Source organism: Passer domesticus, chromosome 1 (genome assembly GCF_036417665.1).
Source record: "Passer domesticus isolate bPasDom1 chromosome 1, bPasDom1.hap1, whole genome shotgun sequence".
Taxonomy (NCBI): Eukaryota; Metazoa; Chordata; class Aves; order Passeriformes; family Passeridae; genus Passer; species Passer domesticus.
Window position 1 is genome coordinate 39,132,599 of NC_087474.1, and position 23,357 is coordinate 39,155,955.

At 37.7% G+C, this 23,357-nt stretch overlaps 1 long non-coding RNA gene across 1 annotated transcript in view; it reads right to left on the bottom strand.

Moving 5' to 3' along the window:
* Positions 1-23,357, bottom strand: part of LOC135297494 (uncharacterized) — a 179,614-nt gene that overhangs the window by 113,157 nt on the left and 43,100 nt on the right. Inside the window, exons 3-7 of the long non-coding RNA XR_010359476.1 lie at positions 20,499-20,667; positions 12,163-12,217; positions 9,620-9,715; positions 7,774-7,865; positions 3,962-4,056 (exon numbers count right to left, since the gene is read on the bottom strand). This is a non-coding gene — a long non-coding RNA (uncharacterized LOC135297494). The remainder of the gene's footprint in view (positions 1-3,961; positions 4,057-7,773; positions 7,866-9,619; positions 9,716-12,162; positions 12,218-20,498; positions 20,668-23,357) is intronic.

The window sequence follows — 23,357 nt, forward strand, 5'->3', positions numbered from 1 at the left end:
ATTTTAGAATTTTGACTTAATTAGCAGTTCAGACTGATGGTAATTTATCTCTCCAGTTACTCATGTTTGCTGCATAAAGCAACCTGTGTCATTTTCTATACACCTAATGCCATACACTTCAATAAACAATGAAATGGTTAATGAAGTTGACAGTTAAGTTAATGGCATTAAATCTCCAGGCTGATACTGCAATGAGATTAATGGGGCATTTCTGATTTCCCAGAGATAAAACTGCAAGCTTGCAGAAGGGCAAAAGAGCTTCATTACTTGGTATTTGGTTTATACAGTTCTAGCACTGACAGATTTTAAACTGATGAGAGTCACATATATGCTGGAAAAGAAGGGAATGGAATTACAGAGTTTTTCTTTGTAACTATACGATCAAGTTGTCAGTTGTTCCAAGGGGTTTTAATGTGAATGAGACTGAAATCCTTACAGCTGATTTTTGCTTTAATGAAAACCTAAATTCTGGAGCACAGATGGCAGCTGAAAAAAAAAGAAGAAAAAGAAACAGCATGACAACCTACTGTAAGGCAACTCACTCCAGTCCTTGGATAAGGGTCATTTCAAAGTGTTTTCCAATACTGATATATATTACTAACAGTTTCATTGCACCAGGAAGTGTGATGAGGCTAATAAATAGCCTTTACATGAACTGAACTATTTTGAAACTGCCCCTTCGAATGAAAATTTGTATGCAGGTGCAAATTTTTAATGGTTTCTGGGGTATGTTACATGGTTAATTTAATTCCATCCATATCATTACTGTACTTCATTTTTATTTATTTTTATTTTATTTTATTTTATTTTATTTTATTTTATTTTATTTTATTTTATTTTATTTTATTTTATTTTATTTTATACAAAGCTGAGTTAAAATACCAGGAACACTATTTTGCCTCTTTTGAAAATATGAACTAAGAGGTGTGAAATTCTGCCATTCTTACTCAGTTGTTACACATTCAGACTTATAGAATTCAGTTTTTGCTTTGCTTCAAAAGCCAGACTTGTCCAAACCACTTGCAATCACAAAGTTTTCCAGACACACAGGTTGGGAACTAAAGTGCTTTTAACAGCTGTGTCCCAAGCTCAGAATATAGGTCTCTGCGTGCCTTGTTAGCCCTGAGGAGGGAAGCAGGGACTTCAACATTTTGGCTACGTCTTGCACTGTTTGCCTTTTGCTGTCACAGCGGCTGCTGCTGCTGTTGCTGTGGATGACATCTGATGTTGGCATCAGACTTTTGGGAGATAGAACAGACTTTCAATATCTGTGCTCAGTCAGTGGGAGAAAAAGCCTTCACAAGAGGCATCACAAAAGGAGATAATTTTCTCCTCCTCCTCAACTTTCCATCACCCTCTCCTGCAAACACCAAAAAGCTTTAGAGGAAAGCAGGCTAATGAGTTACCCCTGAGCCCCACTTCTAATTAATTTATGCTCTATCTTAAGGGAGTGTCTCTGCAAGCACAAATGATAATGTAAATAAATTATCTGTATTTTGCACAAAAGTCGCATTTATTGAAGTCATTCTAAATACTGTAAGCAACCAACCACGTACTGACTTTTCTTGTTTTGTGAACAGAGAAGGACTTGTAGGTGACATAATGGTTGGAGGCTGGCTTGAGCATAGAGATCACAAAATTATGATTTTCAATTCTATGAGAAGCTAGGAAGGGGATCAGCAAAACTGCTAACTTGGAGTTCCAGAGAGCAGATGGTGGCCTGTTTAGGAGCCTGGTTTACAGAGCCCCTAAGGAGGCAATCCTGAAGGACAAAGGAGTCCAGGAAAGCTGGACATTCTTCATGAAGGAAATTCTCAAGGTGCAGGATGAGGTTGTTCCCCTTTGCCAATACATGAGCCAGCAGGGGAGAAGACTGATCGGGCTGAACAAAGGGCTGGTAATTAGGAGAAAAAAGTAGAGCTTATGACCTTTGGAAGAAGGGGCAGACAACTCGGGAGTACTGCAAGTATGTTGTGATGTTATACAGGGAAAAAACCAGAAGGACCAAAGCCTAACTAGGACTTGATCCAGCTACTGTCCAAAAAGACATAAAAAATGTTTCCAAAAACATGTCAGCAAGAAAAGGAGGACAAAGGAGAATCTCCATTCTTCACTGGATGTAGGGGGAAACATAGTGACAAAGGATGAGGAAAAGGTCGATGTACTTAATGTCTTTGTCTCAATTTTTAATAGCAAAGACCAGTTATTCCCTTGGTACTCAGCCCCCTGAGCTGGGGATGGGGAGCAGAATGAGGCCCCCATAATCCAAAGATAAATGGTTAGTGACCTGCTACACTACTTAGACAAATAGAAGTTATGGGGCCAGATTGGATCCACCCAAGGATACTAAGGGAGCTTGTGGAAATGCTCATCAAGCCACCCATTTCCCAGCAGTCCTGCCTAACCAGGGAGGTCCTGGTTGACTGGAAGTTAGCAAATGCAAGGCCCATCTACAAGATATTCTGGCTGAGGGATATGGGGAACTACAAGCCTGCCAGCCTGACCTTGGTGATGGGAAATATCATAGGTTCAAGACACAGCCATCATATGTACAGGATAACTGGGAGATCAGGCCCAATCAGGATGCATTTATGAAAGGCAGGTCCTGCTTGGCCAACCTAATCTCTTTCTGTGACATGATGACCCATCTAATGGCTGAGTGAAAAGCTGTTGTCCAGGATGTTTTCTGCTTGGACTTTAGCAATGCCTTTTACACGGTTTACCACAGCATTCTCCTGAAGAAACTGGCTGCTCATGGCTTGGACCGGTGCATGCTTTGCTGGGAACAAAAACTGTCTGGAAGGTCAGGCCCAAAGAAAGGGGGTGGATGAAACTGCACTCAGTTGGCAGCTGGTCACAAGTGATGTTCCCCAGGGATCAGTGCTGGGGCCAGTGCTGTTTAATTTCTTTATCAATGATGTGGATGAGGGGATCAAGTGCACCCTCAATCAGTTTGCAGATGACACTAAGTTGGGCAGGAGTGCTGATCTGCTAGAGGGTGAGGAGGCTCTACAGAGGGGTCTGAACAGGATGGAATGATGGGAAAAGGCCAATTGTGTGAGGTTCAAAAAGGTGAATTGTTGGGTCCTGTACTTGGGTGATAAAAACCCCATTGAACACTGCAGGCTGAGGAAAAAGCAGCTGGAAGCCTGCCTGGTAGAAAAGGACCTGGGGGTGCTGCTTGACATCCAGCTGAACATGAGCCAGCGTGTGCCCAGGTGGCTAAAAAGGTCCATGGCATCCTGACTTGTATCAGAAAGAGTGTGGCCAGCAGGACCAGGGCAGTGATTGTTCCCCTGTACTCATGATAAGGCCAGATCTCAAATCCTGTGTTCAGTTTTGGGCCTCTCACTACAAGAAAGATATTGAGGGGCTGGAGTGTGTCCAGACAAGGGCAACAGAGCTGGTTCTGAAGGACAAGTCCTATGAGGAGCAACTGAGGGAGCTGGGGGTGTTTAGCCCAGAGAAAAGGAGGCTCAGAGCCTTATTGTTCTCTACAGCTGCCTGAAAGGAGGGTGTAGCCCTCAGGCAGGTGGGGAGTTGGTGTCTTCTCCCAGGTAACAAGTAATAAGTTGTACCTTAAGTTATACCAGGGAAAGCTTAGATTGGATATTAGGAAAAAATTCTCCACTGAAAGGTTTGCCAAGCACTGAAACAGGCTGCCCAGGAAATGGTGGATTGCCATCCCTGGGGGTATTGAAAAGATGTGCAGATGCGGCACTTGGGGACGTGGTTTAGTGTGGACTTGGCAGTGCTGGGTTGGCAGTTGAACTTCATGATCTTTTCCAACCTAACTAATTCTAAGACTTTATGATTCTCATTCTTTCCAACCAAAGAGCTGCCTACGTCACAGGAAGAAAACATTAACAGAAAAAAAGTAGTGGTAGCCCTGTAACCCACTTAAGTTTGAACAAGTTTAAGGAGGCTTATCAGAAGATTATCTTTATTGTCCAACACTTACTATGTGAAAACGGGTTGAATACACGACTTCCATAGGAGCAGAAGTTTTCAGAGAGCTTGAGGCTGCAATCCTTATTTCCATTACAGAGAATCTACCTACAAGACACTTGCAATGAATAAAAGAATTTGTATCTATTAATTTTGTTCAACATAAGGGCTGATAGAGTCTAATAAAGCTTTGATTTCTCAATTATTAAACTTAACTAAAAACTAAAAAAAAGCAACTACTGTAAAACAATTGAATTTGCTAATGTTAACTCTTTTTAAATCACATTCAGTGCTAATATCATACCAAGCCTATCTGAGCTGGAGGGCCTCCTAATATTTCCGTAAAACATAAAATAACCAGCATAAATTCAGCAACATAAAAATGCTTGTTCTAATAAGAATGAACTGAATTAGGCACAACAAGGAGTAAGAAAAAGGAGTTTTTGCAGCAATATGGTAAACATATGTTTCATCCTTTCCAAAATGCCATTGTGCAAGCTATTTGTTGGGGTAGGCTGCTGGCTTGGTGTTGATGGCTGCAACAGATTTATTGTCTTTCAAACTTATGTCAGATGCAGGAAAACAAAGAAGTATGTCAGTATGTTAAATGACAAATCTTTTCCCATTTTCAAAAACTGTTTCAGCACTAGTCAAAGTTTCAAGTCCTCAGATATTTTATGCTTCTCAATTCATCTATTCCTCTTCAGTATTCACACATATATTTCCAGCCAGGACAGGTGCACAGTTCTGCCATGTATCACTCCACTCAGTCAAAATATTCAACATTTGGCGATAAGCCAAAAAGACAACTTTTTTCTCTTTTTCTTTTTCTTTTTCTTTTTCTTTTTCTTTTTCTTTTTCTTTTTCTTTTTCTTTTTCTTTTTCTTTTTCTTTTTCTTTTTCTTTTTCTTTTTCTTTTTCTTTTTCTTTTGAGGGAAGTCCATAGTTGCCTTTTGAGAGAGAATAAGAATGAAAGGGGAATCCCAGAAATTCCCCTCCCATTAGCTCTGTGCTTGAAATATTATTAACACTTTCGTTTTCTCACTCCTACTTTCACCATTTGAATCTGGGTCATAACAGCATGCCTACCCTTCAGTACCCTGAGTGGGTGGTTGTTTTGGCTGGAACTAAGGCATACTTGCTTTGTGACACAGAGTGCCCTTATGGTGACACATACTTGTCCTTTTCAGCTAGTCTTTTTTTTAAAAATCATCTTGTTTATTATAAAAAGGGACTAGAGAGTAGAATTCGTGTTATTCAGTATTCACATTGTTTTAGCAATGTGTGAAATGAAAACCTATACTTTAGTCTGTTCTTTTCACAAAACTGGATTATTCCCTGCAGCATCTTTTCTTTTCCCTTACCAAATACCTTTTCCTTAGGAAAATACTTTGCTACATGCTCTAACCTCAAATACTACAGCACATGACTGAAGTCTCAGGTTCAGCCTCTAGTACTCAATTCTTAGGATCCAAAATGAAGGATCTGCAGAGCTAGAATTAAATTGCAGTAGATGTTAAATTCACTTAGTGCCAGGCTGCTTATATAAAGAGATTGTCAGACCTATAAGAATTCTTTCATGAAAAAATAAGAGGGACCTAAAGAGATACGTGAAAGAAGCCCAATCTTCAAATTTCCCTGCTAGCCAAAAAACAAAATCAAGAGCTGGTACATAAAAGGCTTAAATGATGTGCAGCAGAATGGGAGTGACACCTGTAGATTTATGCCTTTCCAAGCAAGTGAGGTCTCCTATTGACTCTGCATATGGACTCTGCAACACTTCTTACTATCCTGTCTGAGGGGTGGAAAGACTCTGTGAGCAAATAATTCTGGACTTCTACAAAAGCTGCAGAGAGGTGAGATACTATTTTTCTGAACTAAAACATCTACCATTCTGAGTGTGATTCCAATGAAGATAAAGAAGAGAGACTGTTTAGCATGGTTTGTTTTTCCCAGTTATTAAATGATCATTAAATACTTGGCAATTATTCTAAACAGCTGCTATTTTAAAAGTTCTATAAAATTCATACCAACAACCTGTTCAAAGTAGTTCACACCTATTTGTTTTTAGCTGACATACTGAGTAGACATAAATTACTTGTGTAGTTATACACAGTATTAAAACAATCCTAAAATTATACAAATATATGTATACTGTTTGCTTTTACTATTTCTGCCACAAAACAAATGCAGGATTTGCAACCTGGGTAATTTGCAAGAATTTGCAAGCTGTAGAGAGAAATAATGCAGTGTTAGTTTTATAATTTAGTGTACAGGACACATTTGTGCTAAAGCTCTGTAAACTGGGCCCGTGGTCAAAAGGAGCAATTAGCACTTTGTTAGTATGCAATGATGTACTAATCTACACAGTCCCCAAAAGCAATTGTCTATTCCTTTTGCCCTCATGTACAAATTTTCTACAGTATGTACTACTCTGCCCCTAAAATAGCCCATTACAGCACAGCTGCTGTAAAATAAAAAAGGTTTCCTGTGATTACAATCTATGTATCAATTAGAATTTGTTTATTGGAATAAAAACCATATTGTTCCATTAACCCCTTTTTCTGTGCAGAAGTAGCTGCATAGTTCTCTGAAAGTGTCAAACAGCTGTAACTGTTCTTCTAAAGAGCAAAAGGGGGTCAAATTTAGGTGACAGAATATTTCCACCTGAACCCCCTCTAAAGGTTTCTCCTAACTAAAATAAACCGTTGCAAGCCGTGATCTCCAGAAAAAGAATCCAGGTGCTAAAAGTGGATGGATGGTAAAAATCAGAGAAAGTATCGATAACCCTGACAACTGTGAGAGGACTAAACCCTAATATTCTGTGAGTGTTCCACATCCCCCTCTTGTGGCTGCTATGTAAAGGATGTGACTCTATCACGAGTACCACTTAAATTAACATTCAATATAGACAGCCTTTGTCATAGTCACCAGAGATGGTCCACAGTGAGGGCTACAAAAATCAAGGAGGAAAACAAGGCAGCACACTGCCAGAAATCTGAGTGTTAGAGCCTTGTTGTTAGAGGCTAGTTTCAAAGGCTATTTTCCAAAAATCAGGCTCATTATAAGCTATCTCAGCTGTGGCACCCACCAGCCAAAACACCTTCAGCCACTAAACATTTTGGAAAATCATGGCAGTGCAATATGTGCCTACTCACTAAGGGGATACAGGCACCCTCTCCTCCCTATTTCAGTTGCCTAGAAGCAAGTTAATACTGCAGTTTCATATTTACCCAGCAAAACTCACAAGGTATCTACCACAGGGTTACAGTTTCTAAAAAGGGTATGAACACTGAGACATTAGCTGCCTCAGACTAATATTGAAATTTAATCCTCATGTTAAAGGAGAAAATAAAAAAGAAATGTTGGTGAACTGACAGCACAATCAGTAACATATCAGAATGAACATTCAAGGGGACCTCTAAATAAAAAGATATCATTCAGAGTCACTGCCACATAGCTGTCTTTGATATTATGCATGAAAAGCTCTTTGGCTCTTCAGAATATGAGAACAATGGGCACAGCCTAGGATTTGACAGGAGGAAGGGAAGAACAGTGAAAACAGGTTTATGTATAAATAAATATCATTACCTAAACTCCTTGCAACACTGCATAAACTAATATATTCCTTCTAACCTTCAGAAAGAAATAAATTAGAGATTATGTTGGGATGAGACTACTTAGGTCAATTTTAACATATAGAACACCCTAACATTAGAAAATTTATTAATGGATGTTAAATGCTGTTACACAGCAAAATAGTTCTACTAAGGTCATATCAACTACTTGTCCACCTCATTCAATTCCTTTTGCAAGCAGCAGTACCTGATTCATTTGATTTCCTCCATCTGTCTTTCTGTTTTCCCAGTTCAGCACTCCAGGACACCACCTTTTGCAAAGAATGCTTTAAATTTGCTCTGGAAAGAAAATATAGCAGCTTGGATATTATCCAGCAGGGCTAGGCATAAAGATTTCTTTGCTTGTTTGTTCCCAAGCTGCAGAAAGCTATCTGAAATATTTGTAACAGTACTGAATTAGTTTTCAGTTGCTTCATTTAGCTTTGTCAATGAGTTTTGTAACAGAGCAGTGGTAGGTGAGGAGTAGATAATATGTTAACAAGAAGGCTGTTCCTGTCTCTACTTAGTGTCAGCACCTGCCATTTGGGATTCTCTCCAAAATTTGTGTTCCATTTGTGAGAATACTGAAAAACAATGAAGAGACTTACTGAGAATTCTACTTCTGCTTGTCTACACTTACTTGGCAAATTAATAAAGAAAAAGAAATGAACATACGGAACTGTAAGTTTTGAGATATGCTATCCACAGTAGACGGCAATAAGATTCTGCCAGATTCAGCATTTGAACATATTGTTTAATATTCATGCAGCAAAAGTTAAACTGATTATGTTCCAAAAATATTTTTTTTAGATTTGACTTTGCTGAAAATAGTGAATTGCTCATCTGCTTAATAAGTTTTTATTTAAATAAAATAACATATTTTAATATATGTTGCTATCATGCTGTTTTAAATATTGGAAATGATTAACAGTGGGAGAGTATTAAAAATTTAAACTGTTTCACCATCTGTTCTGTTTGTTTATTTTTCACATTTCATTCAACTTGGAAAGTGAAAATAGATTTTTTTTTTTCTCTTTTACTCTTCTGTATTAGCATGACAATTCAGTGTCTCTGCAGCAAACTTTGTAAGGGTATATTTATCTCCAGACTGTCAAACAAAAAAATGCTTTTCTCACACAGTTATAAATAAATAAATAAATAAATTCCCAAACAAAAATAATTTTATTTAATTAAAACAATTACATGATTGGCTCATTGTTTCAGATTTTTTTGTTCATAACTTTTCCCAATATACTACCGGCAAGCCTGGGTTTGCACAGCTGGTGTATATCTGATGTACTTGACAAAAGCTTTTTGCAAAAAGTTTGTCAGCTAACCAGGACAAAAGATGCCTGAAAAGTGATGATAAGGTCTTGTCATCATCAAAGTGCTCTATGTTGCTTTCATGTGATGAACAGAACACCAGTGTGAATTTTTTTATAGGCCCACCTTAATGCCCGGCCCACTTGATTGTTGTAATTTAAAAGCACTAAACTCTTTAGCCGCAAAATCACTGAAGATGGAAATGAGCTTCAAGGTTCAGATTGACTGCAGAGAAGAGTGGTTCCAGCTCTGATACTCTGTTACAATTTTACTTTTCAGCTGGAATATCTCAGAGGCATTCTTCTTCCATATTACAATGAAGAAAAATCTGAAAAACTGAATCCTGAATTGATGTTCTGGCTCACAAAGAGAGGTCATATCCCAAGGCCATTTAATCCCTCAGAATCTGACAGAGGAGCAACTCCCCACTGAATCACTTGAATTATAGTATGAAAACCAAAAATAAATCTGTTTGATTAGCAGCTTTGTTCCATGTTCTCAGGCACAATGGCTAGAGATCAATGTCATCTCTAAGCTGGAGCAGATTCCACACATTCCTCATAAAATACTTCCAGAATCATGCCACAATCATTCCACATTTATTGATTCAAAGTCTGGATTCAGTAGCAAAGATCTAAGCCTGAGATCTTTGTTTTCTTTCTCAAAGTAAAACAAAATTAAACCAATTTCATACAATGTGAAACTTCAGACTGTTAGCTTTCTCTACTTACCTCTTGGTTACGCTTCTCCTGGACAATTTCCAGCAGCCATTCCTGTAATTCACTCATTAGCTGCAGTGTTCTGAATTTCAACTGAACTTTTTAAGGCTATAGTAGAAGAGATGGAAAAAAGAGGGAAGTTAAGGTTCAAATCTCTTCTAAATGAATAATTTTTTTCTTGTCAATTTACTTTGTGTGGATCACACAGTGATCAGTGCAAGAAAAACACCACTCCACCCATGCTCCCCCCAGTTACAACAGAGTGAATCAGGATAAAAAGAAAGACGAAGGAATTTTTAAGAAAGGAAAAAAACTGTGATTTAGAAGGAACATTTGAAAACCTTAAAAAAATACCAGCTTTGAATGTGATATAGAAATGAAGAACTGGTGTAAACAAATTAGACTTGCCTTACATATGAACACGAACACATAGATTTGCTTTATTCTTTCATTTGCCCTCAAATTTTGATAAGAATTCTCTTTCATGCTAATTGCCAGGGGTTTGAAAGGTCTGACACATGACATTCATGGTAGTCAGTTCCACTAATAGTCCTCCACCCTTCTTTTTCAAGTAAAAAAATCACACTTTTCAGAGACAATTTTCTTATTCATTTTCTCAGGAGGGGATTAAAATGTTAAGTCCTTTATTCCTTAGCTTTGATGAGTCTGGAATGGATTGTGAATATGATATTGCAAATTGGCAGAAAGAGGTTATTTTGTCTGAATTTTTGAATCAGCCTCTCTCAAAGAGTCTAATCAAACCTGTCACTCTTATGAAGACTGACGTGGCCAACAAGTGTGCTGCTGAAATGCAACCTGCCAGACTTAGCAACTTCTGCCACAAACACAGTTGAAAACCTGGATTTTCTATTGATCCCAGCTTGGTTTTGCTATAAGGTGACTTCTGTAGCTAGACCTTGTCGATATTTCTGTCAGAAAGGTTACTGCACGTGTTGCTCATGTTCAATTTACAAAATGTTGAAGTGACAATGATGGGGCTATTTGAACATTTATTGTTGAACAGTGAGAAACAACATATTTGCTGATGTCAAGGAAGACTCTATATGTGTTCAGACACCAGCAGGTGCAGAAGTAATTTATCTATCCTTCCAAAAGCCCTTGGAAAACTCTTTTTCATTTGTAGCTCAAAAGAGACTTAGGCTCAAAAATAGACGGTCAAATACTCTCTTATTCAGAACTAAGGTGTGCTTTACCACAATTCATACTACAAAATGAGTGATTTTCATTTTCTTTCTCTCCATGGGTATGGCTTGCAAACATCTATTCCCTTGTTCCCTCTCTCCTCTCTGTGAATGTTGCACTTTTCCTGCTGCATTCAGCAGCATAGCTTACACTCAGATCACAGCTGGTCATTTCAGGGCACTGGGAAGTTTCTGAATCCTCCAGCCAAAACTAATAGTCAGATTTTTAAACAAAATATGAGAATTAGGCAAGCAGGGGTTACTGAGTTTAGGGGGGATGAACAGCTAACTCACTTCACCTCCAGCAGTAATCCAAGACTGGAATTTGGGAATTTTTTCTCAGGCAGGATCCAGTAGGGAGTTTTGTCCGAATAGGGATGTCAGAACTATATCTTTACAATACCATCCTTTACTAAATCTGAATGGTATCAGTCCTGTTCCAGGGGCTTTGCTACATTACATTTCTTTAATGAAACTAAGCAAGCAAGAACAAAGGAATCTATATAAAGTGGACAGAATAAGTTAAAAAATAACAGTATCTCAGCAAGTAACTGTGGGTATGAAGGTTATAATAATATTATTAAATACCTAAATGTTTCCTAATCAATCCAGTCAAGTACCTATTAAAAAAATGAAAAAGAAAAAAAAGAAAAATTTTTTTTTTCTTTTCTCCTCAGCTATGGTGGTGCAGCACCTGCCATTAGCTGTGGTGGTTCCTATTTTCATATTGTCTGACAGTAGCAGTTGGACTGAGCCAGAGCCAGTGAGGCCGAGAGGCAGACTCCCTGCTTCCACAAAGCTGAATTTAATAAGATGAGAACAGTATGCCAAGATGGTGAACTCCCTCCCTAGCACTTATCATGACACTAGTCACTCAGCAGGGCCCTTATTGCAGCAGTAATCTGGGTGAGCCTGGCAGAGCATCCTGCTTACAAGTTCAATATAATAGAACAGCAGGGCACTGGAGGCCTGGCAGAAAAGCTTAGCAAAGTTAAAGCCTATTACACTATGCTTGAAAAAAATGGCTCTCAAAATATTATATGCCTAGCAAAAATCTGGACATTCCAAATGCAGTGACATACTAAGTCCCCTCTATAATGGTGCATTCATTAGTCTATAGACACAAGCAACATGGATTTAAAAGTCCATAATGTGAATGGAAATGGATATGCAAATTCATCCTTTCCTTCTGCTTGGTTTGAATTTAATAGGCAGGACTAGAGTATAATATATAGATAGCAAAAACAAATCTGCTCTGAGCTGTTTAAAGTTGCTGAAGTTAGAAAATCCCTGCTTTGCATTTTATCTCCTTTATATTTTCATAAATAACAAAAATAATTTAGAAGTAATTACCCATCTCACTTGTATATTCTGGGATGTGAACACGAAATCTCAACCTGTACGAGACCTGTGGCAAGGAAAAGGTATCAGACATATCTTTAATGTAGCAGCATATGACCACATGCCCAATAGCATTTAAATTAAAGAAGAATTAACATTTCAGTGTGAGCTGCTCACAGTAGTATAATAAATCAGACTATATTTTTCACTGGATTATTACTTATAGGATTGAACATTTTACTCCTCTTTCTATTTTTAGCCTCAGTGGTGTCTGAGTAGTTAGTGCACAGACTTGAAATTAATCAGGAATGTCCTGATATTACCCTGAAAGATGTTCCTTAATTTGAACAGCATTTTGAAAAGAGAATTGTTCTTGTTGGGAATTGCCAGAAAAGTCTTTCCATCTGGTCAAAAGACCATAATGAAAATCTTCCCTGAAATGAATTATAAAATGATAAAACAGATAAAAAGAAATGGAAAAAGAAGAGGAAGGCATATATTCCTCTGCATAAACTTCACTTGTGAGAAAATAAGTGTGTAATCTGGCTATTTTTCAAAGTCAATCAGACATTTTGCCTCAGACCTTTTGCCTGAACACAATCCTTAAAGCCATATGACATGCCTTTGGGTTTCCCCTATACTGTATATTCACCAGAAGAGCACCAGAAGAGCTAGTGTCTCCTGTGGTTTCTGCACCATATACATGTACATATATCCTATATACAACATACATGTTTTTCCAGCTGGAAGGAACCACAAGAGGTCTTCAGTGCAACACCCTACTCAAAAAAGGATCACCATAGCATTCAGAAGATGTTGCTCTGGACTTTGCCAGCTAGGGTCATCAAAATCTCCAAGGATAAAGATTCCATAATTTCTTTGGGCCCCTCTTTCAATGCTCACTTTTTCTCACAGTGGAACAATCTTTCCTTACTTCCTGTAAACTATAACCTTTTGTATTTCAGTTTATAGTTCTCATTCACCCACCGTGCTTCTTGGCAAAGAAATTGTGTTTGCCTTCTTACAAACTAGCTCTTAGGTATCAGAAAGCTGCTACTAGATGCCCCACACTTTCCCTAAAAAATCTTGCTCTCTAAAAAAGCACAGTCCCTTCAGGTTCTCCTGACAAGATGTGCTGCAGCCTCCTCACCATCTTGGTAGCTCTCTGCTAGACTTGCTGACATTTACCAGCATCTTCCTTGTACTGGAGAGCCCAAAACTGAAGGCAGCCTCAAAAAGTGGCAGAGGGGAAATATCATGCTTTGCTCTAGTGGCTATACTCCTGTTGAAATCTCCCAATGCACTTAGACTACCACCCACCAGGACCCTCAGTTCCTTTTCAGAGTCTTTCAGTGCTAGTGTGCCAATCTGTATGAAGAAGGATTAGTGATCTGGTGACATTCTTGAGTTGCTTAAAGAAAACTTTATCTATTTCCAATATTGTCTAAATGATTTGTAACAGATTCCCACTACAGTGTTTCTTTTACCATCCTCTCCTTTGATCATGGCTCACAAGCCCCCAATCACCCTACCGTTCCACAACAGAGCTCAATACATCCAGGCTGCTTCCTTGCATAGACAGCACCCAGACAGCACCCCTCTTCCTTGTCCTTGCTGCTTGTTGTTCCTAAAGAACTTGTGTTCCTTACAATGCAGACATCCTGCCACATCTCAGTTATTCTTATGCTGCCTCAATTCTGCACCTGCACACAGAGACCCACCTCCTCCTCCTCTTTGCTTCCCAGACTGTGTGCATTTGTGCACAAACACTTGAGGCAAACCTTCTTTTAACCTGTCTTATCTTTCCTGAGGGCTCTCTTGCTCCTGTCATCCTGTCCCATGTATTTACTGCCTGGACTGCTCTTCCCTCACTTATCTGCAAGCTGTTATCACCATCCCCTGATGTACCTGGTTTAAAGCCTGTTGGCAAAGATCATATGTGTGGATATTTTGGATACTCTAGGGCACCTCAAATGGAAAGTACTTGTGTTTAGACAGTTGAATCCTGCCTTTAGTGTCTGAGTCCAAGACTTACAACTGCTTCTGTCTGGTCATGTCTATTTCTCATCTCATCCTTCCAGTCTGTACCATTTCATTGACAATTTAAACAGAACAGAGAAAGAATATTTTAGATGAAGATTTTAGGACTGTTTTTGAGAAAAGGCCTTCCTGTGTGAAAAAAAAATTTACTTCTTTTAATCCCCCAACAGATTCTAGCTAAGAAGGACTCAAACTTCAGTGCAAACATAGCAAAACCAGCTAAAATATTCCTACCTTAGCACAAGGGTGAACAATATTTGTCAGATGTAATAAACACAGGAGGTAGCACAATTTTAGGTAACACACAGCCTGTAGTCACGGTACCCGAGTGCACTAATAGCCAAAATAGCCTTGGCCTGCCTCAATTGGAATCTCCACACACACCCACAAGTCCAGACAATCTACTTAAGCTGAGCCCTGAGTGTTTGCTTCTTTCCTAAGCTTCTCTGGAGGAGTGCTGGTTTTCAGCTCAGCTGACACTGTGCTCCTGCCTTCCCAGCTTGAACCTTCAATGCATCCAGCTGACCCCATGAACTGCCTTCCCAATTTGAACCTGGGGTGTGCCCAGCAATTGCTGGACCTGACTCTGACCTGTAGATTGACTTCCTGGCTTGACCTCAGACTTGCTTCATCACCATGAACTTGCCTGGTGCTTGCAACTTTTGGTTGTGCCTGGCCCTACTCAGGGTGGCCCCTGGCTGAGAAGATCCCTGCCCTGCTGCTCCCTGGCTCCATTCCCTTTTGGGGCCCTCTGGCCCTTGCTGGCCCCTGATGAAAACTGTAAATAAGGTTAATGCATGGTAAGCATTACTGTGAAAACAGCAAAGGCAGCACCTGGAATTTTACTGCAAACTAGAAGCTTTCAAAAACATCACTTGTTTCCTTTTTAAGTTTTCCCCTACAGTTCTAGGCTGCTGGCTAACTTTAATATGTATTGGTCTATTACCTTTCAAAGCCTCTACTTAAGTACTCATTTTCTTGCCTCAGACCCTCTCTGCAGTAGCTTGTTACATTCTGTCATGTTGTTATGGTAAGTGACAGTCTCCTAATTGAAGCACTTTAATTTAGTATTGGCAGACTTGACTGTTTTCCACTTGGAAAGGGATGCTTTGTGGATTTTGTGGGAAATGTTAATAGTTCACTTAACCCAGAAAGGACATTTTGTACAGTAAATTACAACCCATCAGTATTCTTTAGATATGTGACACTTCTGTGTAGGCAACACAGAACTGAGAGAAATTTGATTTTTGTTGTATCCTGTCCCCACAGCAAACACACTGGGGAGCTGGAGATATTGATGGTGTCTTATGACCCCTGCACACTGTAAAGACCAATCATACCTGTAGTTCATCTGAAAGGATTCCAAGTTTAGCATAAAGTTAAAAAAAATACAATCAGTTTATAAAATGAACAATCTTAACTCTGCCCTGGAGTATGTTTTGGGATAACCATTAAATGATTGGATATCTCTAGCTGTAAATTACATGGAATTTATTTGTAAACACATTGGCATTGGGAATTTGGGTTACCTTTTTTTCCATTGTCATTTTGAAATATACAAACTTTTGTTCCTCACTAGTAAGTGAGCTTTTATTAACTGATAATCCACATTAGCAAAAAACTCCTGGCTAAGATTAGACAACTTCATGCAAGTAAGCCTAAGAGCCTTAGAGAAGGGCAGTGTCCCACAACACTTTTCAGGGCCTGTGGGCATGACTCACATGCAGGGAAGCAGCTAAGCCTTTCATTTCAACAGAACCTCAGTGAAAAGGCACTGTAAGAAGCCTTTGCTTTGCTTTGCTTTGTGGGAAAGCCTCTGGTGTTAGAAAGCCAGGATACCACTGATGTCCTCCTGTGCATATCCAACATTCTGAGCAAGCAGAATACATACAGAGCCCTGCCAAATCATACCATAGAAGAATTTTTTTGTTCTTTTAAGTCTCAATTTGGGCAAGTGGTTTTAGTTTTGTAACTTATCATCCAACAATGAAACATTCCAAGGCAAATTATATGTTCTGGACAGTGTCAAATTCTCTTGGTAGATTTTGGATTATTTTGTTAATATTAGGTTGGTATTCAACCAGTGTCATATGAAGGATAGATAATATTTCCAATTTATTTTGTTGCTGAAGCTGAAATTACTGACTGGACTTTTCAAATAAACTTCTAATATCACTGGACATCAGGAGTACTGCAGAAACCATTAGCAATCCAATTTCATGAAGAAGAAATTCCTTCGGATATTCTAACTGATGGGACCAGTATACTTGTTGCAAGGAAGTGAACAAATGAAAGCAACCTTGGAACAGAAAGCACCATGTAGGTAGTGTTATATAAAGCTGAGTGTGCCACTTGGCTTGTGCTATAGCAGCTGTTACTCAAAACCATATGGGAATTTCTGAAGATAACTTTTATTCTGAATTTCCTAATCTGACTTAGCAGAGATGAATGCATAGTAATGAGCATGTAAACTCTTGATGAAATTTCAAGAAGAAGGAGTTTCAACATTCTGAAAGTGAAGTCTTAAGGCCTTCGCATATTGGATATCTCTTAACTTACATACTTAAGACACATCAAATAAATGTTTCATTTTGTGGGACCAGACAGCTAACACCTCACAGACTAAAACACCAGCTGCCAATTTGTTTGTTGGTGTTTGGCTTTAAGTTACTGCACGCACTGGGAGGCAAAGAATAAACTTTTAAATTATGTCAAATTTATTATTTCACAATTTGAATTTTAGTCAAGTTCACATTGAGTGGTGCAACAACCTGAGGCAAATCCTTGTGCTGTTCTCTTAGGAAATATTTTCCTACATGTACTTATTCCACTACTTTGATGCGAAAGATGAATAGTCGTGTTTTAAAAAATCCACTGCTCCTTGAGTTCAAAACATCAGTGCCAGAATAGCTGATCGTGATTTGCTTTTGATGATAGCTTCAGGTTTTTTCTGTTGATATCTATTTCCAGCAACTATTCCAGCTGTGCAGGCAGTACATTGTAGCTATTCTTACACATTGCCCAGTTGTGTCCAATGACATAAAAGGCCAAGATTCATCATTATTGATTTGTAATGCCATAGTCCAAAGATACAATGGCATAGACTATGATAACATCACATCTGAAGAAATCTCAGTATAATTTTTGAGTTCAAGACAAAATAAATATATTCTACTTGAACAGAATTTTTAAGTGTTATGCAAGGGACAGATTGGATGTGGTGCATACTAAGCCAATAATTTCAACTGACTCTAAATCCCTTTTTTATCAGACCTTAGCACTGAAAGTTTAAGCTATTTGTTAAGCTGTTATTTGTACTCAGAGGTAGTTTGGATATGGGGGAATAATACATTCTCATTTAAAAAATAATTGAAGTGCCTTTTGCATGGTTTATGAAAAAATTAACTTGTTGGTATATAATAACATTTAAAGTTATTTAATTAAAAAAATAAATTACAGTGTCTGCTAATAGTAACTACGGAACTGCTTGCACAAGTGCTGTTTATAGTATTTATAAATATTTCTAGTGGACCCACTGATAGTGAAAACAGGATATCCACAAAAGGGATTCTGTTAATCAGGAATAAACTGATTTGCTGAACTGCACTGTTGGGTAAACCATGCAAGAAAGAAAGTTTGACTTGAGTATCAAGTTTAGAAAACATCAAAAGGGTTGTTGTACCCAAAAAGGGATTATTTTTAAAAACTGTTATTCTCTGTACATCATATATTTAAATTCCTTTTAAAACATGACAATTCAGGAAAGAAATTAATTGCTAATTGGAACATTAACAGCCTCAGTTCTAAATAAAAATAATAAACCAGATTAATGGGATTTATTTCAGGACAAAGAGATCTTAATTTCTTCCTGCCCAAGAATTAAGAATTATGGTGAATCTGTGGCTGAGGCCTTTGTAGGACAAAACCAACTTGGTGGTTTGTTGTTTTTCTGGTTTTGGTTGCTTGCTTCTTTTTATTTTATTGGTTTTTTTAGGTTCAGTCGCTGTTTTTAGTTTCTTCAGGAATGAAAGATAAGTCATCAATATTAATTTGCTTTTTCTCTCTGTCTGGGAAACATACAAAGCTCAGTCCTTTCACTTGTAAACATTAAAATGATGATAGAAGTCCTACACTGTTATATTCCTGTAAACAAAAATCCATAAATCCAGTGTTGCCTGCTGAAATGGGATCTGGTAATATGATTTAAGGGAGTTTAATCAGCACATTTTAGGTTTTATTTGTCCTGTATTATAATATGCAGACCAAGACTGAGTACAATTTCTCATTGTAGAATAGACACAATGCCTATTCTTCAGATTTTAGAATGTACTGAATATGTAATTTTATATTTTCTCTCTAGCAGCATTTTCAACAAGATACTAGACCACTTCCAATTCTAGCTCCTGATTTTCCTCCTGTTAGCTCTCTGGTTTAAATCTCAGTTCTGTCTTAGGAGTTAAACAGGTCCCTCCAAATATGAAAAGTCTTTCTACTGGAAGGGCTACTTAATGCTTTTTTATTCTGAAAACAAAAGAATGGCACTAAATGAAAGTGTATATTTGATTCCAACATTGCACAGAGCAGATGAGAAGTGAGACAAGTGATCAATACTCAAACTTACATACTCTCTTCTGTGAGGATAGTGGGATGGATCTGTGTGGTCTTACACAGTTAGTGTAAATTACAGCTGATCTGACCTGCAGTCACTTTCATGCCTGTCTGTGCTTTGTGGTACTGAGAAGGAACTGCTCAACTGTTGTAAGCCCTTGACCTTTCACTTGTCTAAAGTGGTAAGTGTGAAATTTGTGACCAGCTATACTTTGGTGCAATTTCAGAGCACATCAAGATGATGGCAGGAGATGGATGAATTGAACTGGATAGTGTAAGAGCCAGCATTACAGACTGAAATTTTGAAATAAGATCCTTAGAAAGAGATTCATCTTTATTTTACATAGCATCAATATTGTTTAATGTTTGCTATTGTAATAAAATTATACCTATAACAAGGATTTCAATTCCAGATGTTTATATTTTACTCTAAAAGGAGAATTTAATGAAAATAAACTCGCCAAATGAAACCAACTTATCCTTTCTACAATCTGCTCTGTGGTCAGCAAATTAAAATGGGTAGGAACTTGTGAATGAGAGCTCAGCTTTATATATTTACAAAGATGTAAATGTCTGTGACTTAATGTCTCTGTCTATGACTTTACATTATAAAAACAAATTACCATCATCTCAAAGTAAGCCAATACTAGAAAAGATACAAATCTCCATATCAATTTTCTAGTTGGATTACACTTAACTATTTTCCACTCCTTGCTACAGATGGATAGAAGGTCACAGGTGAAGAACATTTGAGGATTGTACAACAGAGACTTTTCTTTTTTGATCTCAACTCATGGGGGGTCCAGCCATCACCTCTGTGCCTGCCCTGCTCTGCTGCCATGGGTAGTGGGACAGACCCTGCCTGACAAGATCCTTGCTGTCCTGGCCTGCAGTACCCTGGTCACCTGGAGGGTGCTGTCATTAAAGTTTTAAATCCATTATAAAATTAAAGAATAGTTAGTTAATAAGAAAATGTAATTTCTGATTCAGTGGACCAGTGGCAGTATTTTTTGATAATTTCTAAGGGGGAAAAAGAGCCAGTTCTGGGCTCTTCAGAACGAGAGGGACATGGAGTTCCTGGAGTGAGTCTAGGGAAGGGTGACAAATTTGATTATGGGACTGGAAGACCTCTCTTAGGAGGAAAGGCTGAGGGAGCTGGGCCTGTTCAGTCTCAAGAAGAGATTGCTGAGACAGGACCTCATCAATGTTTGCCAGAGTCTAAAGAGGGGGTGCCAAGAGGATGGAGCCAGGCTTTACTTGGTGGTGCCAAGCAATAGCACAAGAAGGGAGGAGCAGAAACTGATGCACGAGCAGCTCCTTCTGAACATCAGGAAGAGCATCTTTACTGTGCAGGTGACTGAGCATTGGAACAGATTGCCCTGAGAGGGTGTGGAGTGTCCCTCGCTAGAGATATTCAAGAACCCTCTGGACACAATCCTGGGCTCTAGCATGGTCCTGCTCAAGCAGGGAGGTTGGAACAGATGATCCACTGTGATCCCTTCCAAGCTGATCTGTGATCCTGTAAAAAAAGGAGCCACACAAAAAAAAAGCTTTATTCAAGATGGCTTCTTATCACAACTTTTAATTTGGAAAACAAAATTTGTCAGTGAGGCAATTTATGAGCGACCATAAAGGGGTATTTTCTACTGTAATAATAAACTACTGTTCTATACATTAGGCATTCAAAATTCATGACTTACATCCTTGCAAAAGATAGTAGAGTTGCTCATTCTAACTGGAGAGTGTACACAAGTTCTGCTATCACTGATGGAATTGTACCCAAGTCATATCCTTGTTTAGCAGTCCTTCGTTTCAAAGATGATAATTAGCACACTTCTTATTGCTCCTAAAATCCCACTAATATGGTCTCTGAAAGATAATTAGATGAAATCAGAAAGCAAATTTTCAAATCAGTGCATAATATGCATACTGAAATTAGCCGTATAAATAAAATTCAAGCATAACTCAAACTTAGCAATAGATATTATGTGCCCAGTGTATGGAATTGATTTTATAATTCAGGTTTTTTATGGTTCTAAATGTGTATGTTTGATTCCAATATGAATATTGGAGTGACTGTCAATCAAGAGAATATATGAAATGTATAGATCAGACTAACCCAAACAAACAGTCAATGGCTTAAAATTATGAATGTTCATGAGTATCTTGGACCTATGCTATTGCTTGGACTAATTTACCCATTTATTCACTCTTCTACATTATGTAAAAAGAACACTTGGATGTAAGCTCAGATAGAAGATGCTGCTTAAAAATTCCCTTCCATATCAACTCAGTTTTTTATATATCAGAAAGACTACTGAATATGGAAAGCTTAGTTTTGACAACCTGGAAAAAAACAAGGTTAAATGCAACCCCAAATATGGCTTAGCAGGGAAGTTTATGACAATTGTAAAAAATATGCTTTTAAAAGAAAAAATACTGAATATTTAATACTGCAAATACATAGTATGTAGAATTATGCCTGAGGGCTCTTTTGCTATGGTGAATGGATTTAATTTAATTTTAGAAGGGCTGAAAAAATAGTATACAGTACACACTTTTCCAATCTGTCAAGTTTTTGTTATTGCTGTAGAAAAGCAGAGAGGAGGTTGCAGAACTAATGAGAAAAACCTCAAAAACAATTTCAATAGGAGCACAGGAATATGATGTCCACTTTGCAAGCAGCACAGCAGAGAGAAGTGCTACACTGACAGTAGAAGGAATTTCATTCACACAATTATTTTTACTTCTACAAGAGAGAAAATCATTATCATCAAGCCTGCTTTTTCCGATGTACCTGTGAAAAAATATTAAATTAACTTTTCATTTAATACTATAAATAAATCTTAAATATTTTGCTATATTGGAAATGAAAAAAAACAAACAACAATTCCCAAACCAAACATGCAAGGAAATCAACCAAAACAGAAACTCAAGACCCCTCAGTGAAGAGGCTTTGCTGAAGTCATGTGTTTTGGTCAAAGTTTGTAATTTTTAGCGGTCTAGTAATTCAACTTGCACCAATGTTGTAATGTTATCTCCATGTGAGTTAAGTATTTAAAAAAACTTAACGGGCTATAGAAAGGTGGAAACAATTTAGTGAATACTTTCTGTAAGAATTAGCATTTTAAAAAAGTACTTTATTTATACTCTGTAGATTATTGCTTATACAATAATATCTTCTATAAATATAAAATATTATGCTTGTACAAACACAAGAGGTAGATCAAGTAATTTGTTTGGAATATTGAAAAAGTGAAACTCTTCTCAGAGCTGTACCCTTTGCATTCTGTCATGCATGTCTGCAGCCAATCTTAGTAGCTGAACTGCATTACCACTAATGCCTGGTTTCACTGAGACTTACTCTGTGTAATTTTATGCTGCTAAATACATTCAATAAACATTGGCTGGCCATCCAGTTAACCTGCATTTGCTTTACTTGTGCAACAGAACTGGAATGACTGGACCCAAAATGATATTGAGCAGTATAAGATCTACAGGAGTTTGGAAATACACAAAACTTTGTACTCCATAGAATACAAAGATTTACCAGTGTATTCAGTCAACCTTTGGAATCTATGCCAAATATTTACATATTATATTTGTTTCACCATGAAACCACATAAAGAAGGATATTGACTACCCTCTCTTTTTATCCTAGTACTCCTAACAAGGTAATAGCACAATTTCTCTTCAGCATGCTTTGAAAGACAAATATTTTGACACTTTAGAATGTTTAAATTATCTGTTATGAAGGTATTAATTAGTTCACTGCTTCATCAAATATAACTAGCTATTTGTACAAGCCTAGATAAACATCTAATTCTGTATTCATAAATAAAAGGATTATATATATGTCAGTGAAGTGCTGTATGTAACCTGCTATTGTGTCATGTAACCCTTGGGGCATTTTCCTTTATGTTCACAGTCAGATTTTGATGTAGAAGTGAACTGCATATATGATTCAAATGGGCTCCAGGCAGACGCTCAGATTTTTTCTGAAAACATATAAAGGCTTCAGGGAAACATCTTCCTTTGGTGATCATAAAAGCACCACTTGCATATTTCCATATGGAATATCCTCAGAAACTTGTTCACAAACATAGGGAGAACTGAGAAGCAAACCTGAGTGGCTCTGGCACCCTAAGGAATTTGGAGATAATAACTGCAAGGAGAAGGTTCTTGTGCACATAGCAATGTGCTACAAATAATGCAATATATCTTACTATTCTTAAATGTGTGGTAGTGCTCTGCCTCAGTCTGTTATAAAGCTAGATATTAGATTAATGTTAAAACTAAGATATTATTAATTTTGGATTTGATAGATCTTTCCATAAATGACAATCATCTGGAATTACAAGTTATAAATTTTTTGGTCTAAAGCATTTATTTAGAAACAAAATACTGCATATATATTTATAAAATAATAGAATTAGTAGTGGTAAGGTAATGGATGGTAGCACTTATTAATTTGAAACTGTTGGTGGTTTCATAGCTGTTTTATGAGAAAATTGCTGCCCTTTGCAAAATCGTATTTGGAAGTTAATCTTATCATCACA